The sequence below is a fragment of the Anser cygnoides genome, chromosome Z (genome assembly GCF_040182565.1).
Source record: "Anser cygnoides isolate HZ-2024a breed goose chromosome Z, Taihu_goose_T2T_genome, whole genome shotgun sequence".
NCBI classification, from domain to species: Eukaryota; Metazoa; Chordata; class Aves; order Anseriformes; family Anatidae; genus Anser; species Anser cygnoides.
Window position 1 is genome coordinate 24,641,640 of NC_089912.1, and position 16,826 is coordinate 24,658,465.

A 16,826-nucleotide genomic window follows, 5' to 3' on the forward strand; every position below is an offset into this window, starting at 1 on the left:
GGAAGAACTAAGGCTGGGATAGAGCCTGGAGATTACTGGCAAATAGACTTCGTGGAACTGCCTAAAGCAAGAGGTTATAAATACCTGTTGGTAGGGGTTGATACTTTTTCAGGATGGCCGGAGGCCCTTCCCTGTTGCACCAACCAAGCAAAGGAAACGGTAAAACGGTTACTACAGGAAATAATCCCTAGATTTGGTGTACCATTGGGTATTTCTTCAGACAGGGGACCACATTTCATTGCCAATGTGGTTAAGGAGGTTAGTAGGTTACTGGGAATCACCCAGAACACCCTATCCCACTTACTCCACCCCCATCCTATAGTACTAGCGTTAACAAGCAGGCATGGAGGAATCAATAAGATAGTAGACTAACGAAGATGCATTAAAATTATACTTACTAATCTCTATATCAAGTTATACTTACTAACCTCTACTAACCTGATTCAACCTAATAGTAATGAAAATACTTGCTCTCGGTATGAGTGAAGTATTTTCAAAGGGGGGAAATGTTAGTGTTAGGGAGAATCGAATGGATGTTTTACTAATGTCTCTTAGGTGGTGGGTCATAAAGTATAATCAAGCATTGCCAAATGTACTTACATTATCAATTAATCTATGTATACTGGGAAATTTAGGGAGTATACTGAACAGTCAAATGAATCTTTGAAGGGGAGCCTTGGGAGGGAACAGGTACAACCTGACCTTTGATAAGAACCTGAAAATGCTGAAATGAGTTGAACCAGAACCAAGGAGCGGAGAGAGCATGCGTCGAGTGAGAAAGGTGAAAAGTTTAGCAGAGAGGAAGACTCCTTACTTCATCTGGACGACCACCTGGACGACCACCAGAGAGCACCACGCATGTGCAAACGGGAGGAGAGCTAATTAGAATGGAATGCGAGGCTGATGTTGCAACCTGTAATGAATATGTATGCCTTACGTAATGTTGAATGTATAAATAATGGCTGGGAAGTAACAGGACTTGAAGCCAGATTTGGGCACCTGCCCCGGCTTCCAGCGCTGAATAAAGCACCTTCATATAATCACTTGGTGGTTATGTGGTTGCTACGCTAACATGAGAAGATCTCAATTGTTGGATTTGGAACAGTTGATGTATTATAGCATTAAGTACTAATTGCTTTCTCACTCAGTAATTTGTCTAATGTAGGAGAAGCTGAAGAAATGAGGTCTTCACAAAGACAATAAGCTAACTCTGAAACAACACAACTGATTCTTGCACGTGTGATAAAACTGTTTCCTCAGCTGAGAGTGTCTCTCAGCTCCATCTTCCCTTGTGGCTGTAATGACCATTACTGAGGTGTAGATTCAGTCTCCCTAAGCTCGCTGTCCATAATAAAACAGAAGAAATCCGTGTGTGCTTGACAGAAGCATGAATGATGTATTTTGTTAGAATTTGGAGATTTTTGAGGAAACGGGAGCCTCCAAAATACGGACCGGTTCAGAAGAAATGAACCTGATCTTGCGAGAGCAGTCAGTTGTGCTGGATCATGAAGAATGCTATCAGAGCAATCCTAGCTTCACTCCATTGTTTTAGGTATTGCTGTGAAGGGCTTGCACAGTGTTAAGGCCTTTTTTTTTTCTTTTTTCTTTTTTTTTTTTTTCACATTGCCCTGCCAGTGAGGAGGCTGTGGTTGCAAAAAAGCTGGGAGGCAACACAGCCAGGACATCTGAGCCAAACTGGCCAAAGGGATATTCCATACCATATAGAATCATAGAACGGTTTAGGATGGAAGGAATCTTAAAGATCATCAAGTTCCAACCCCCCTGCCATGGGCAGGAACACCTCCCACCAGACCAGGTTGCTCAATGCCCCATCTGTCCTAGCCTTGGACACTTCCAGGAATGGGGCATCCACAGCTTCTTTGGGCGACCTCTTCCAGCGTCTCCTCACCCTCATAAAAATTTCTTCCTTACCTGAGTCTATCCTCAGCCTGTCTTCATAGGAGAGGTACTCCATACCTCTGATGATCATTTTTGTGGCTCTGCTCTGGACCAACTGCAGGTCCAGGTCTCTCTTGTGCTGGGAGCCCTGCTACTCCATACCCCGGACTCTGGAGGGCAGAGTAGAGGGGGAGAATCACCTGTCCTGCCCTGCTGGCCACTCTGCTTTTGATGCAGCCCAGGATGCAGTTGGATTTCTGGGTTGCAAGTGCATACTGCTGGCTCATGTTGAGCTTCTCATCAACCAGTACCCCCAAGTCTTTCTCCACAGGGCTGCTTTCAAGGTATTTCTCACCTAGTCTGTATTGGTGTTCCAGAGAGCCCCTCTGCTCATGCATTAGATTGGGAGGCTGGGCATCTGGTTTGGATTGTTGGAACCGCTAACTTCAAGAAGAATTAAAATTGAGTGTTGGACATGTAGAACAGTAAAGAGGCATTTTCTCCTGCTTCTGTGGTAGGCAATGGGCATAGCTGAAATACATCTGAAACAAAACTATTACCAGCTCGTACCGTTCCAGACAGACCCTTGATGATATATGGGTCAACCACTGTGCTGCCAATTGTACAGACCTCCTAGTATTATTTTTTCAAAGGCAGTTAAACTTAATAAGCAATGACTTTTACTGGAACACTAAAGAAAGTCTGTTCATCAAAGGCTGCATCTATATTAGATGTGGAGATGGAGCAATAATGTAGTTTTGCAACAAATGAATATTACAGCAATGAGTATTTGTTATTGGTGCTCTGTGAGTGAATGAATGAAGTGCCCCTGTGGCTGCCACACCTTCTGTGATGATGGTAGCAAGGGAGACCCATGTTCCTGCTGGAGCTCTTTCTAGACTGTGAATTTATCCCAACTGTGTTCTGTTCCTTGGAGGTATAGCAACAAGCAATATAGTCCAATTGGAGAAGATCAGTAGATCAAAGCACCTAAGGCTAAAGGCCTTACATGTTCATCATGTGGTTCCAGCATATAGGAGCTTTGGACTAGATTCATTTGGAGCCATTGGACAAAAAAATGCCTGCAAACTTTGATTCAAATCTATCCGAAGAACAGGTGATTAGTTTGGGTTTTTATATCCCTTTTCGGGGTTGCAATACATTGGTCTTGCACCTGAAACAGATCTTTAATTTCTGTTTCTTTAGAGAGAACATTCATTCATGTAGCACTAATCCTCTGTCAAACGGCAACTGCATGGAGTAAATGTGATTACTGGAGTTTTTTTGCAAAACTACATTCTTGCTCCATCCCAGCATCTAATAGAGATGCAGCCTTTGAGGAATAGATTTTCCTTAGTGTTCTAAGAAGAGCTGCATCCAAATGAACTGGGGCTCTCCTAGGACCACTACAGAAATATTTCTGCTCTCCATAGCTTGTCCAGCACAGGCAGTGTTGGTCAGAGCACGGTTGCCTCTGACACTTAGAATCATAGAATCATAGAATCATAGAATATCCTGAGTTGGAAGGGACCCTTAAGGATCATCAAGTCCAACTCTTGATACCGCATAGGTCTACCCAAAAGTGCAGACCATGTGACTAAGTGCACAGTCCAATCTCTTCTTAAATTCAGACAGGCTCGGTGCAGTGACCACTTCCCTGGGGAGCCTGTTCCAGTGTGCAACCACCCCCTCTGTGAAGAACCCCCTCCTGATGTCAAGCCTAAATTTCCCCTGCCTCAGCTTAACCCCGTTCCCACGGGTCCTGTCACTGGTGTTAATGGAGAAAAGGTCTCCTGACTCTCGACACCCCCTTACGAGGAAGTTGTAGACTGTGGTGAGGTCTCCTCTCAGCCTCCTCTTCTCCAGGCTGAACAGGCCCAGTGACCTCAGCCGTTCCTCGTACGTCTTCCCCTCCAGGCCTTTCACCATCTTCGTAGCCCTCCTCTGTACACTCTCCAACAGTTTCATGTCCTTTTTATACTGTGGTGCCCAGAACTGCACACAGTACTCGAGGTGAGGCCGCACCAGCGCAGAGTACAGCGGGACAATCACCTCCCTTGACCTACTAGTGATGCCGTGCTTGATGCACCCCAGGACACGGTTGGCCCTCCTGGCCGCCAGGGCACACTGCTGGCTCATATTCAACTTGCTGTCTACCACGACCCCCAGATCCCTCTCTTCTAGGCTGCTCTCCAGCGTCTCATCGCCCAGTCTGTACGTGCAGCCAGGGTTTCCCCGTCCCAGGTGCAGGACCCGGCACTTGCTCTTATTGAACTTCATGCGGTTGGTGATCGCCCAGCTCTCCAACCTATCCAGATCCCTCTGCAAGGCCTTTCCACCCTCATTCGAGTCCACAACTCCTCCAAGTTTGGTGTCATCAGCAAACTTGGTGCATGACACTTAACGTAGACTCACAGTTTACACGGAGGTCAATCTGAAAATGAGAATCATGTTGGAGATGAGAAGAAGGTGACAGAGATGTACTTAGGGTAAATGAGTAATTTCTGTGCCCATTTCTTCCAAGTTGAATAAGAACAAAGTGAATTAACAGTTGTCAGTAACTTAGATCACGATAGATTTTATTTCCTAATTGTTCTGACAGTACATTCTCCTGTCCACTGTGGGTCTGTTCCACTTCCTAGAGCAGTCAAGCTGGATTCTGCCATTTGTCAGCAGAATTTTACATAAACTTTTCCTGAGTGCAGTCTACATGGATAGAATATAAAGCGTGTATAACTTCCTCCATCCAGCCAAATGAATAAATATTTTATGTTAAAGGACTAAGCATCTTTTTTTTTTTTTTTTTGGGTGGGGGGAGGGGGGTCTGTTTTCTAGACCTTACAAAATAGATCATGGCAACGTTCTATTGAAAAATATGAAAACAGTTATCTTAAGAAACAAAAATGTATAGCAGCTAAGTGTAGTAACCAGTGAAAAGCTTTTTGCCAGTCGAACTTGAACCAAAAGAGATCGGAGTATTCTGCAGAAAGCAAATAAAGACAAGGAATCAGGGTGTCTCGGTCAATCAGATGTGATGGAAAGCCAGCAAAAGAGTGAGTGCTTTTTTCATCTGCTGTAATAAAAATGATAAGAAAATCTGTTTAATAGAAAACAAATTCAATTCAGATGATCAAGCTGGGGACTGGTCTGCGTGAGAATGATACAGAATTTGTGTTAGCTATTTTAAAGAAAAAGTTAAATAAGTCTGGGTTGCTGTGATATCATTGACGCTGTCTGAAGAAAGTTATTGACCAGGAGGTTTCTTAAGTTTTTCACGGGTGTCTTAGGAAGAAAAGAAATGAAAAACGGAGGGAAGTGAGAGCAGGAAGGCTTATACAATGTCGAAAAACTGAATATCCCGGGATAAATGCTTAGTTCTACAGACGAAACGAGGTTTCCATGCAGGGGAATTGTTTGCCTGAATTTTCTGTAAGAGTTTCCCAGTGACTAAGGAAATTAACGGGAAAGGACTCACTTGAGAATGCACTTTGTTCTTACAGGTCCCATTTCAATACATAGTGTGATACATCCAGAGGTAAATCTGTTTCATCGTCATTTGGTTTACTTTCCTGTGAGTCTGATCAATGGAGACACAGGACAGCCATGCACAGTAGTCCTCTCAGGTAAGAAAGCGTTTTCCTTCCAACAGGGGTGTTAGAGTGAGCTCTGCAGGGAGATGGGGAACAAGATAAAGAATGGTGATTCCTAGGTTTTAGCTAGCACAATTGTGTCTCAGAAAATGAAGTAGAAGACTCTGAGATCAATAAGCAATTAATTGAAGATGTAAACGGAAAGTGTTACCTACAGGTTTAACAGAAATAAGTGGGACGTTTGGGAAGAAGATTGGGAGAAGCCGGTAAAAACCTGCAATAAAAGGTTTGCGTGGAAATTGAAACAAGGGACAGTAAGTAATAAGGAATAGAAATGATAAAAAAGGGGGGATAGGAAATCAAGGAAATGGGCAATACCCAGAACAAAGCCGTTTTAAGGAAAAGCCCCCTTGGGTGCATAGTGGCACATGGGAAGGATATTGTCAGAACTGGGGGGGCACAGAAAGCAAGAGGACTCTCCTTAAGCATTGCAGTCAAGGGTGGCCACTATACAAGCTTGAGGATGGAGCTAAATGGCCACTTTATGGATGAATCGGCTAGAACTGTCCTGCAATTAGCGTTGTTTTTGAGGAGAGAAGGAAAATGGGTTGAAATGTTGTATACTGATATGTTGTTTCAGCATCCTGGAGGGAAAAAGGTATGGAATTAAGCTGGCCCTTGACTGAGCCTTTGGTGAAAGTAAAGGATGGAGAAAGATAAAAAGAAGCGTTAAAAGGGTTATTGAAGGTGCTAAAGGTGTGGCATGTAGTATTTGACAAAGCTGTTTGAAGCTGAATGAGCAGGGAAAGAGGATATCAAAATCACAGGTGTGAGCCCTCTGGGGCCTCTGGTAAATACCAAAATCTGGTTAAACTGGGAATTGAGAATCTATTCTAACAAGGTCCAAAAGAAACCCCTATGGAATTTTTGGACCAGCTTTGAAATGCAGAGAAGAAAGAAAATATACCAGTTTGGACCTGGCTTCGGAAGACAAACAGAGGCAATTGACTACCCTCTTTCTAGGACAATCAGCTCCTGATATCAGAAGGAAATTGTCTTAGGTTGCAGGATAAACTTGCAACAGTCAGAGCAGGAATGACGGGGACCAGGGGCATCTATCCTAGCAGATCCACTGGTTGAAATAAAGCTAGGAATGAAGAGAGAGGCATGGATTTTTAGGTTGGATATGGGAGCTTCTTTCTTTGTGTTAATCCAAAAGTTGATTCTGGAAAAGCGCTAGGTCTGTCAATGCAGTAGGAGCAACTGGCCAAAAGGAAAAGGCTTTTTTCTTTTGCAATGCTCAAGATTGGAATTGGGGAAAAATGATGGGAATCCATCCGTTTTTCTACTTACCCAATTTGCTTAGGCCCTTCTTAGGAAGGGACTTGCTGGAAAAATTGGATGCAAAAGTTTCTTTGGAACAAGGGAAAATGGAAATCAAAGTAACAGCTTAAGCTCTGAAGTCTATCTATCCGTGGCGAGTCCAGAGAAAGCTCCAGATAGGACTCCCTGGATGGGTGTAATTATGAAGCAAGTGTATCTGGGAGTTTGGGCTACAGGACTAGTTGGGGGAGCAAAGAATGTAGTACCTGTATAAAAAGTTGATTTAAAGGAAAATGCTCCGAAGGTATGCTAAAAGCAATACACACTAAAGGTGAAAGACAGAAGGGGAATGGAAGGAATAATCAATAACTTGCTTAATTATGGAGTAATCTACTAATAGTAGAATGTGAGTCAGAATATAACACTCCATATAGGCCCGGTTAGAAAGGCAGATGGAACCTATCGTATAGTTCAGGATTTAAGGGCCATCGATAGGATCACAAAAGATTTATACCCTGTAGTAGCCAACCACTACAACCTTTTGGCAAAATTAGAAAAGAGTCAAGTTTGGTTCACGGTACTAGATTTAAAGGATGCCTTTTTCTGCCTGCCCTTGGCACCTGAAAGCCAGCAACTCTTTGCCATTGAATGAGAAAATCCTAACAGAAGATGAAAAACTCAGCAGCTTACTTGCACTGTGTTAGCACAGGGGTTCAAAAATAGCCCCACCGTATTCAGAAACCAAGTAGCCTGGAATCTTGAAGCTTGGAAAAGCCCTTCAGGGAAAGGGGACACTTGCAATACGTAAATGACCTGTTGATAGCTCCTCAAGAAGAAAAGGAATGTGTAGAATGGACTATTAGTTTCCTAAATTTGTTTGGCATTAATTCTGTGAACCCAGCCTCTTTCCTTAGGAACAGAGTTTATTGCATCAAGACCATGGACACGATATACTCCAGCCGACCACCCCTAGAAGATGCAGAGGATTGGTACGTAGACAGCAGCACCTTCATCCGCCAGGGATATGCGGTACCTCCCAGGATATGCGGTAACAAACATCAGCCCAAAAGGCTGAAATCATTGCCTTGGTAAGAGCTCTTGAGCTGGCAAAAGGGAAAAGAATTAACATTTGGACAGATTAGAAATATGCCTTTGGTGTGGTGCATGCACATGGGGCAATTTGGGAGGAGAGAGGATTCTTATCATCCTCAATTAAACACGCAGAAGAGCTAAAGTTGCCATTTTGCACTGTAAAGGACATCAAACAGGGGCTACCGCTATTGAAAGGGGAAATAGACTGGCTGACGCAGAAGCCAAAGGGGCAGCAGAATGGGCGTCTGAGAGTCAAATTTTGGCACTAGTACCAGAAGCAGAAAAGCAGGCATTAACAAAAGTCTTAGAAAATGAAGTAGAAGATTCTGAGATCGACAGGCATTTAAGACCTGATGAGTACGCAAGAGACTTATGGGGGAAATGAAGTGAAGGTGGATTTGTGCCACTAGCAGAAGCACACTGCCAGCAACTGTTGGTGTGCAAGTTAGGTGGAGCTATCCCCCTTGTGCCCGGCGTGGGTGCGCAGCGCTGAATAAACAGACCTGCTTTATAACCATTCTGAGGTTCTAGACAGAGTCTGATTTCCGCAAGTCAGTAGCTGACCAATGCTGTAGAGCTCAGAGCAGATGTCATCAACAGACTTCAAGTGACCGATCAGGGAATTTGATTAGCTAATATGACTGAATAGCTCTAACTACCAGGACTAAAAGTTTGGTATTTCTGGAGAATATCGTGTAGACGAAGGAGTGTTCAAATGATGATGTACTAGTTTTGAAGTCTACAAGTATATTCTACCAAACTTTTTAAGAATAAATTCCATGCTAGGCCAACTGTAATGAAATTTTTCTATTATTTCTACAAAGCTGTCTCAGTTTGAAACCTTGAGACAGTTCAGTGTTGGGTAGTCATCTGTCTCAAAATGCTGAGAAGATGGGGCTGCATTCATTTGCAAACTGGCTGTCATAAAGGCCTTAAACTTTGCATTATGTTGAGGCAGTGGTGATCTCAGCCTTCTTGTTTTTCTCTGAGTAATGTAGCTCCCAAAAGAGATCCCAAGGTCCAGAAAAGACATGGAAACAATTGGTGGCTTGTAAGGAAAAATCATATTCCATCACACAGCAACACCAGAGCTGTCTGTAGAGATTAGAAGTCAGCTGAAGTTATTTATGTTTCATCTGAACCGAGTAAGAAAAGAGCAGTTAATATAAAAGAATGCATGTCTGACAATCATACAACCGGATGGGAGCCTGTTTTATCTGGGTCTGTGGATTTTGTATCTGTATGCTGTCAAGGAGATTGTCAGAATTCCGGTTACAGAATAAGGAACCTACAAAAAGTGCAGTACGCAAATGCTGGAGAGCACGGGTCAAAGTTTTACGCTTCCTGGGACTGCCTAGCATATTAAGAGGTCTAGGGAAAAAATGGCTGTGGTTCAACATTAACAGCACATTGACAAGTGTGATTTAAACCTATCCACATCTAAATCAGTCAGCCCTACTGAAATCTTCAAATACTTAAGAGGTAACCCGTAGCCAATGGTGTCAGAAAGTGCAGTGAGATTTGAGAAAGTAACCTGCATTTCTCTCCCATAACAGTTTTGTCCTTGGGTGAGAAGCAAGTGAGGGAGTTTGCTGCCCTTGTCTTTTATTTAACCTCTATCAGCACCACATGGAGTAAACTGCTACTGTCTTAAATAAATGTTACGCCTTTGAGAACCAAATTAGATGGCAAATAACCTGTTAAGAGCTGACTGCCTTCTTCCCCCCAGACAGCTGAGATGCACCTCTTTTTCCCTCTCTCAAGCATTTGCTGCTTTGCACTTCCTTTTCTTTCATTGGAGAGTCAGATAAATCAGTTGCTTTGCACTAGTATATGTTCCTTGGAAAGCCGCTTGAACTCTCTTCAAACACTGGACTACCTATACATTGATTGCTTCCTCTAAGTGGCACTTCTGCTCTAGCTGGATCCTCTAAATTCCATTTTACTGCTTCTGCTTGCTAAGCAGGTGAGAGAAACTTTCATAACCGGTGAGCAGAGAAGGAGCTGTAGTTCTGTATAAAGAAAATGTTTGGAACTTTTGAAGATGTTTCCCCTGCTCAGCTGCCATCCCTATGTTAATCAATCACCTGATCTTTTGCATTACAGCAGAAGTCTTGATTCAGTTATTAAGAAAAGTTATTTCTGAAAATACTCAGCCACCTCTGTGCATGCCAAACCTTTAATGGCACTGTGCAATACGCACATTGCAGTGATAAATCAGGTTGTGGAATGAATGGCAACATAAATATTTGGCTCCAGATCCAAAATGTCATTTATTTGGCCATTTTATTTAGGGTAGCACTCCCCTCCCCTCCCATTCCCTCCCCCTTCCACTCCCTCCCCTACGCTCCCCTCCCCTCCAGTCCCCTACATTCCCTTCCCCTACATTCCCCTAAACTCCCCTACACTCCCCTCCCCAATACTACGGTACACTCCCCTACACTCCCTTCCCTGCCCCTCCCTTCCCCACCCCTGCTCTACCCTGCCCTGCCCTCCCTTCCCTTCTCTTCCCCTCTTGTCCCCTCCCCTCCCCTTCCCTTCCCTTCATTCCCTCCCCTTCCCTCCCCTCTTGTCCTCTCTTCTCCTCCTCTCTTCTCCTTTCTTTCACAAACTTGAATGCCGAAGAGGGAGAACCGTCACTTCAAATCGCTTCAGTCATTCTCGTAGCTTATATCACTGGCTGATTCATGGGAATCCATCAGCAGTAATCATAAGCGTTACAGCTGCTGGGTCACTAGTCAAGCAAGAGTCTCAAACTGGGAATCGCTGACTTCTTTCTGTGGCTCGGACAGGTGACTTTCAATTCCACCCTGCCTTGGGCACGTCCTCTTGCTATGTCCCCACCTACAGTGCAGTTTTGCTTAGAAGCAGAAGCACGGTTTTGAAGTAGTTCCACTACTTCCATTTTCAGTGATTTAGCTTTGCTAGCCAAGTGGTTTCTGTAAATAGAACACAATCAAGAGATTTTGGTTAGAAACAACTAACTGAGCAGTTCCTTTCCACATGGGCAATAAATATTTACCCTTTCCTAATGGAGACTACAGTGTAAGAGATAATGACAGATCATTCAAAGAGCTTTGAAATAGCCCTTGGGGATGCTTAGTCCAGAGGACCAGAGTAAATCTGTCTAAAGTACACCATGGAATCACTCTGAATTACTTCCTAACAGAAGCATGTCCTTACTATGTCTGCTATGGCTTCAGCTGGTTTCAGTGTTCTTCTTCACCTAATACTTCAATTAAGAGTTCTAAAGAAAGATGGAAAGATGGAGAAATATCTAAATCACGGATGAAAAGTGCTTTGAGAACTTTGGTCATTAGCCCCATAAAGCATCAAAGTTCTGTCCTATGAAGCAAATGCTTTATTCTCTTGATATCTAAGGAGGTAAATAAATCCAATGTTGGAACATTAAGGATTGGTTAGGAAAGTAAACCTTGAAAACAAGTAAAGGAGAAGACCAAGTAAGCACTTGTAGTGCCTATGGGGTAACTGCAGGGTTAGGCAAAGAACTATTGTGCAATGCAATCTTGTTATAAAAGAAGTATTATGTGAATTTTTACTGTTTTATTTCTTGAGTGTTCTATTTGAAAGGGAGTGAATCTATCAGGATTAGCTATTTAATTTAGAAATGTAATGAAAATTGGCTTCTCTTTCCTTTTGAGTTCACCCCTTTTTATGGGATTTTATAATAGAGTAAGTAGGTATTTTTTTAAAACAGAGTAAAAGCGGGTAATTATATGCACAATTATTTTTAAAATACAGTAACAATAGCAAGGATGAGATGAAAGGTATTTATACACTATTATACTGTCACGGTATGTCCCATACATTAGTAACAGTCAGAGGATTCATGTTAGTGAACAAAAGATATCTTTAAATAAGTAAATAAATAATTAAATATATATGCATATAGGTAGATAGATTGACAGATAGATAGATAGACAGACAGACAGACAGGCACCTAAGAAACTGCTGTGAAGCTTCTTGCTCTCTTTTCTAAAAGTTAAAGTGAATACAGCATCAGGGTGTGTTACAAACATTACAAGCATTACCTTCAATCCACCACAGGTACACACGAGAGGTCAGTCTGCAGGTTGTGAAGGCAAAGAAACTGCTCTGGTTTGATGTGAAGAACCAAGACGTAAGTTGCTGTCAGAGAAATGATGCTGTCAAAGTGCGTCACGTCTATGCTAGAGCATCTCTACCACCATCTGTACTGCATCTATACGCACCTATACTAGAACATCTCTACTTATCCAGTCTGGGTGATCTTATGAGCATTCTGAAGACCCAGAGGAGGGTCTGTTTGTCTTTTCTGCTTTTATAGCCAGTGAAAATTCTTATAATTTTACACAGACTGGATGAAAAACACAAAGTGTACTTCCAGTCTTCACAGCTTCTAAGCAAGTGGAGATGAGGTTGTGGAATAACCAAATAAAATGTTTATCTAGAAGCAGCCTAAAGACTGTCTTTAACCAGGGCCTTGCATTCTTCATTTTTATACCATTACTTGCCTTCAAGTGCATGATAATTACTTTCTCAAGAACAAAGACCACTGAATTTTATAGCTGAAAATGCATCTTTTCTTTTTTTTATTTTTTTTCCTAATTCTTCTACATTTTGGTTCAAACAAATACTATCAAATATGTCAGTCTTGACATTTCTTTGTACTCAGACAACCAATTATATTTGTCACCTGAGGTTTAAAGCAAAGCAAAAATTTAAAGAGCATATTGATTCTCGAAGATATTCTACGTAGAAATTGTTTTCATAAAATATCAAAAGCAAGGATTTAAAAATCCTCAAAAATTGCTTTCACAGCTACAAATTTCATTTTGCTGTTACACAGAAATAAAATTATGTATTGTCCTTATGGCTGATCTGCCAGGAATTAAAGAAAGGCTCCCAGGGAACCCAGCCCTGGAGTCACCCAAAACTTGTTTAAACCCATAATACTTGAAATGAGACAGTTGGACTCAATAAACTACATGTTTCTGTATAACTTTTTTTTTTTTTGTCAGGGCTTAATTTGATTAGCCATACAAGGTGGCAGCTGCCTACAGACAAATACCTTAACAGTAGACTAAACAACGTGATTGCTCTAACTGAGAAAAATGAATTGAATTTGATGTACTTATGAAGTGTTTCCAACTAAACTTTCGACCACTACAGAAATGCACCTGATTCTTTCACAAAACTTACAGGTGGTAATTGGAAATATTCATCAGCATTCTCTGCTTCCTTCCTCATCTCAATTCTCTTCTGGCCTGTGAAGCTTTTCAGATCAGAGATGAAGATCAGCTATAATATGGAGTTTTGGAGACTGCAAAGGAAAAGAAGGATCATACTGAAAACTCCTTTCAACCTCACTTGCAATCGTCAAAGGAAAGAATACCAAAAGAATACCGCTTTATCATGGTAAGCATAAATTTGAGCATAGGTCTCCTATAACTGAAGCAAGGTTAAATAGGTTCCAAAGAAGGTTAAGGAGCACGCCCATAGTCATTTCCATAAAACTGTTTTCAAACAAATGGTTTAAAGATTTAGATTTTCTTACAGGTGAAGAATGAAAATATAAAATAAAATAAAAAATTACCAGGGCATACAGTTTTCCTCTAGCTTGCTTTGCTTCCTTCAGAATCTGAGTCTTGGGTCACAATCAGGGAGCAGCATTGTACAGAAATGCCAAAGCCTCCCCAAACTTGTTATATCTTCATCCACAAGGGCTTTGATACTGCTGCCTCCTCAGCAATGTCGGCAATTTAGTAGGAAAGTTGGTGTCCACCAGGTCACATTAGGAATAGGAAATCCCTCTTGCCACAACTTCACACTCACAGCAGAGTTGGCAGGACAGAGCGATGGACAGAGAAGTATCTATGAGAGTGTTAGAAAACAGACCTTAGAACAGATTTCCATCAACCCAGGAAAAATTACTTGCTCATCCCTTCAAACTGAACTGTGAGAAGGTGATCCCAAGCTGCATTCCTGACATCTATGCTGCAGTCATCAAATGTGACATGTTACTATACCAGTCTGTTGCTTTCTGTTATGAACATAAACAAGAGTTTGAGTTTATGACGTTTCTTTAGAATTAAGCTCAAAGCATTAGTCCTTTGATATATTTTTGTTTGGAAGTGTTTTCACTGTTTTCCAGACAATGTCTCCAGCAAGCTAGCTGCTTGTTTCATTTGTTTTGCTCCATTTTGTTTTGGTTTGTTTTGTTTCCTCAGTAAGGTTTCTTAGACAAATAAAATTTAAGTGATCATATTGTATGTCCATCCATCCCTCCCCTTTGCTTGTCCAGAGCTTTTACCTTGTCCACCAGGATGAATGAACTTTGTCTTTGAAACAACTGTGGTTGTGGAAACAACTGAAGGTCATAGGACCTTCTGTTCCTAGACCTGTTGTGAAAACAGACAGCTAAGTATTTGGGTGAAAACATGCTTCTGTCTGCAGTATGATCTCAGCCCTTACTAAACAATAGGGAATACACATAGCAGTGCATTATGAAAACTTCAAACCAGGAAATCCTTTTATTTTGATCTGAGTTCACTTTTTTTTTCTATTATTTTTTTCCTAGACCAAGAATGAATTATGGAGAACCAGCAAAACTCAGGTGAAAAATAAAATGAAAAATGTTAAGGTCAGGAAGCTTGCTCACCGTAAATGCTAATCTGAAAGCAGATGGAGTACATCTTCATACACAACATCCTGAGACGTTCTACTCAACAGGCCAGCCCATTTGATGAAGTACCATTTTAATGTGACAGGTGTACTTTTAAGTCTCTTGTTTATGCTTTAGTACTTGAGGTCTATGGGAGGACCACAACACACTCTTATTTGTCTACCCTTATTTGTTGATCATGTATAGGAAAAAGAGAACGTGTAGAGGCCCTCACCCATACACTGGATCTGTCACTCTGTGCAGCTACATCACTGAGCAAAAGTACCAAACTTAACGCTTGTGAAAGGACTTTACAGAAACTACAGAATACTAAAATGAAGTATTCACAATAAAAACACATTTTTATTTTTTTTTCTCAACCAAGCATCAAAACACTTACAGAAAGGCATGGGCCCTCTCTATGCACCTCAAGGTGGGATCCACAAATCTTCACGTGGTTTCATCACATCCAGCACACTTCTCTGTCCCTCCTAGCTAAACTTGCACAGAGGCAGCTGTTCCCAAATTGCCATGGTGACATAATTCAGTTCTGTTTCTGAAGTCATCACCGTAGGCGCCTTGCAATGACAACAGAACACTCTCTGTTGCTAATGCGTATGTCTCAGAAACAATTAGAGAAGTGCCACTATCCCCAAGTTGACTTTAATTAGAGTAGTTCAAAAATTATTCTCTGCTACCATACATCCGTGGAAGGTGTGTGATAAATCTTGTCCTTCAGCAAGGATTACAGACAAAAGGAGCTTGATTGTGATACGTTCCCCTTACTTCCAGAGCTGTTCACCTTTTATTTCCGTGAAGAAAAAAGAAGGTGAAATCAACAATTCTCTTCCTCCGAGTTGGGAATACGAAATAACCCCAATTATCCAGGAAGCCTTAAAAAGGAAACTATATTTTTCCTTGTTAAACATCTTGTTTCTTCTGAAAAATTTTCCAGTACTTTGCAACTAAGGTGGTTTTAATTGGGTGGGCAGCTGAGTTCCACCACAGCCGCTCTCTCACTCCCCCTCCTCAAATAGAAAGGGGGAGAAAAGACGATGCAAAGGGCTCAAGGGTTGAGATAAGGAGAGGGAGGTCGCTCAACAATTATCATGACGGGCAAAACAGACTCAGCATAGGGAGATAGTAAGATTTATTGCCTATTACTAACAAGCTAGACAAGTGAGAAACAAAGGAAAGAAACCAAAAATGCCTTCCCCCCATCTGACCTCTTCCACCTCCTCCCCCTGAGCAGTGCAGTGGAATGGGGAAATGGGGGTTGTGGTCAGTCTATAGCACTTTGTCTCCACCACTCCTTCTCAGTCACTCTCTTACCCTGCTCCACGCGGGGTCCCTCCCACGGGATGCCATCCTTCCCGAACTGAGTCTGCAGGGGCTGCCCAGAGGTAGCAGCTCTTCAAGAACAGCTCCCACATGGCTCCATAGCACGGGGTCCATCCATCCCCCAGGAGCAAACTGCTTCAGCACGGGTCCCCCCCGGGTGGGCGGCAGCTCCCCCAGACCCCCTGCTCCTGCGAGGGCTCTCCGTGGGCCACAGCTTCCTCCAGGCCACATCCACCTGCTCCACTGGGGGCTCCTCCACAGGGGGGGCTGCAGCATGGAGATCTGCTCCATGTGGGACCCGTGGGCTGCAGGGGGACAGCCTGCTCCACCAAGGGCCTCTCCACAGGCCGCAGGGGAACTGCTGCTGCCTGCCTGGAGCACCTCCTGCCCTCCTGCTGCACTCACCTGAGGGGCCACAGGGCTGCTTCCCCCTCCTCACTCTCCCAGCTGCTGTTGTGCCCCATTTTTTTCCCTTTCTTAAACCTGCTCTCACAGGTCCAACCAGGGTCATTTACCGGCTCAGCTCTGGCCAGCAGCTGGTCCCTTTTGGAGCCAGCTGAAACTGATTTTAATCTAACATGTGGCAGCTGCAGGAATCCTTTTCACAAAGGTTACCCCTGCAGCCCCCTGCTACCAAAGCCTTGCCACATAAGTCTAGTACATAACTGAGGCATTTTATGTGACAGTTGTGATGGAGCCTGCTAATGGTACCTGCTAGAGTTTAATGTCAGCTAATACCTGCCAGTTAGTGTCCAGCTCGGAAGTGTTCACCTGAAAAATCTAATATGCAGTGTGACAGAGGCCGCGGTGATAAGTAGGAGAAATGTGTATCCCTTGCTACAGCAAAATGAAAACACAGCTTTCATGTGTTACCAGAGACAAAAGCTCATTTGCTGACATTAAGAAACTAGGAAAGC

At 42.7% G+C, this 16,826-nt stretch overlaps 2 long non-coding RNA genes across 5 annotated transcripts in view; one reads left to right on the forward strand and one right to left on the reverse strand.

Moving 5' to 3' along the window:
- The window catches only part of LOC136789032 (uncharacterized), a 761,292-nt gene extending 747,821 nt beyond the window's left edge, over window positions 1–13,471 (forward strand). The window contains exons 4-5 of the long non-coding RNA XR_010827751.1: window positions 11,973–12,045; window positions 13,180–13,471. This is a non-coding gene — a long non-coding RNA (uncharacterized lncRNA). The remainder of the gene's footprint in view (window positions 1–11,972; window positions 12,046–13,179) is intronic.
- LOC125180381 (uncharacterized) lies at window positions 10,463–16,411 on the reverse strand. 4 transcript variants are annotated; one of them, XR_010827745.1, is made up of 6 exons: window positions 14,969–15,406; window positions 14,218–14,305; window positions 13,501–13,778; window positions 13,107–13,227; window positions 11,957–12,053; window positions 10,463–10,843 (listed from the first exon to the last, which is right to left on the reverse strand). It is a non-coding gene; the product is annotated as an uncharacterized lncRNA (long non-coding RNA). The 4 variants fall into 4 exon arrangements; XR_010827744.1 differs by lacking the exons at window positions 14,218–14,305; window positions 14,969–15,406 and adding an exon at window positions 16,315–16,411; XR_010827746.1 differs by lacking the exons at window positions 14,218–14,305; window positions 14,969–15,406 and adding an exon at window positions 15,901–16,036.
- Between the last annotated feature and the right edge of the window lie 415 nt (window positions 16,412–16,826).